This window comes from Dendrobium catenatum, unplaced genomic scaffold (assembly GCF_001605985.2).
Source record: "Dendrobium catenatum unplaced genomic scaffold, ASM160598v2 fragScaff_scaffold_862, whole genome shotgun sequence".
NCBI classification, from domain to species: domain Eukaryota; kingdom Viridiplantae; phylum Streptophyta; class Magnoliopsida; order Asparagales; family Orchidaceae; genus Dendrobium; species Dendrobium catenatum.
Genome location: NW_021319324.1, coordinates 835,075 through 837,638, shown reverse-complemented (window position 1 = coordinate 837,638; position 2,564 = coordinate 835,075).

Genomic DNA, 2,564 nt, shown 5'->3' with positions numbered 1-2,564 from the left:
CACAAGCTCAGAAAAATCAGAAATGTGAAAGGGTACCAGGGGCTGCCTCAGACTATCTCGTAGTCCCCTCAAAATCGGTAACACTTCGTAGCAGAAGTACTTACCAGTTGCGGAGCATATCGGGCTAAGGCAGTAAACTCTGCCTCATACTGCATCACTGTCTTGCTCACCTAAACCAGCCTCAGAAAACTCTCTTGCATCTGCTGCACGGCAGATGGGGGAACAAACCAATCTCGGAATGCCTCAGTAAACTCTTCCCAAGTAATCAAAGAGTTCAATCTGCCCTGAAACTTTGCCTCCTGCTGGCCTACCCACCAGTGCTCAGCTTTCCCATCCAACAGAAATACTGCCAACGGTACTTTCCTATCTGACGGACACTGCATGCCGTCAAAAGTCTTCCCAATTGAGCTTATAACACCAGAACAGAACAAATATACAGATTTTCAGAACTTCACAGAACTTCTCAGAACTTCCCCTTATAGCTCTCTTGTGCTTACAGCACCTTCCCCTTATAGCTCCCAAAAGTATACAAAATCATAACATGTCATTTCAGAGCAAATCCGGACAAATTCAGAAATCGTACGAAAATCCGGCAGCGTAACGGCAGTATACGGAATTTACACAAAATTGACAGAATCAGAATTTTACCAAATTACCACAGAACATTCACAGCAATAATATAAGACTTTTATTCTACTGCCACAACATTTTTAGACATCATCAAAAATTGCAGTCAAAAGTAAACACTGCGGAATCAAAAATACCCGGTCAAAATTCTCAAGAAAATAATCAAAATGTGCACACTCGGCACCTTAGAAACATATCAAAAGTTACGCGGTAAAAACTGAACCAATCGGAAATTACGGACGAAATTCGCTAACAAAAACGAAATCCGGACAGAAAAGTCGTTCAAACTTCACCGTCCTAAAAATTGAGAAAGTTGGAATGTGCCTTACCTTGCGTACAACACTTTCTCGAACAATCTCGTCGGACGAAAATGGCCCGGCGTCGCCCGAAAATTAGCTTTTCCAAACTTTTCCTCGAGCTTCTCTCTCCTCAAAACATTTCAGATATTTTATTTGATTTTCTCTCTTCAAAATGAGCTGATTTCAGCTAAATATTACTCAGATCGGCCTGGCCGATCGCACGATCGTCCTGGACGATCTGAACAAAACTGCATCGTACTCGGACAATTTAGCAGGACGATAATTAATTTCCAGGACGATTTGCTCTCTGACTTTTGCCATACACTGATCATCCTGGGACGATCCCAGATCGGCCTGGACGATCCCTACAGGAAATTTTTTCTATAACTTCTGGACAGAATCTGGAATAGAATTTACACTAATCATCCCGGGACGATCCAGATCGGCCTGGACGATCCTTGAGCAGATTTGATGTTACAGAGGGAGAGAGAGGGAGGGAGGGAGAGAGAGGGAGGGAGAGAGAGTGAGAGATATAGAGAGCAAGAAGAGAGAGAGAGCAAGAAGAGAGAGAGAGAGAGAGAGAGAGAGAGAGAGAGAGGGAGAGAGCAAGAGAGAGAGAGATAAAGAGAGAGGGAGAGATAGAGTGAGATAGAGAGAGAGCAAGAGAGAGGGAGGGAGGGAGAGAGAGAAAGAGAGAGCAAGAGAGAGATAGAGAGAGAAAGAGAGGGAGAGAGAGAGGGAGAGAGTTTGAGAGATTTAGAGAGAGAGAGAGATTGAGAGAGCGAGAGAGCAAAAAGAGAGAGAAAGAGACAGAGAGAGAGAAAGAGAGGGAGAGAGAGAGGGAGAGCAAGAGAGAGAGAGGGAGAGAGAAAGAAAGAGAGAGAGAGCAGGAGAGAGAGAGGGAGAGAGAGAGAAATCAAGAGAGAGGGAGAGAGAGAGGGAGAGAGAGAGGGAGAGAGAGAGAGATTGAGAGAAAGAGAGCAAGAGAGAGAGAGATAGAGGGAGAGCAAGAGGGAGAGCGAGAGAGGGAGAGAGAGATAGAGAGAGCAAGAGAGAGAGAGCAAGAGCAAAAGAAAACAAGTGAGAGAGAGGGCTAGAGAGAGGATGAGAGAGCGAGAGCAAGAAGAGGGGAGATAGATAGATAGATAGAGAGAGAGAGAAGGATAGAGATAGAGAGGGAGGGAGAGAGGGAGAGCAAGAGAGAGCAAGAGAGAGTGAGAGAGCGAGAGGGAGAGAGAGAGAGAGAACAAGAGCAAGAGAGAATAAGAGAGAGAGGGCTAGAGAGAGGGTGAGAGGGAGAGAGAGAGGGAAAGAAGAGAGATAGATAGATAGAGAGATAGAGAGAAAGAGAAAGAGAGGGAGAGCAAGAGAGAGTGAGAGTAAGAGAGAACAAGAGAGAGAGGGTGAGAGAGAGAGGGAGAGAGAAAGAGAGAGAGGGAGAGGGAGAGAAAGAGAGAGAGAGAGAGGGAGAGAGGTAGAGGGGGAGAGAGATAGGGAGAGAGAGAGGGGGAGAGGGAGATAGTGAGAGGGAGAGAGCGAGAGAGGGAGAGAGAGAGTGGGAGGGGAGATAGAGAGAGGGAGGGAGATTGAGAGAGAGGGAAGGAGGGTGGGAGAGGGAGAGCGAGATAGATAGATAGA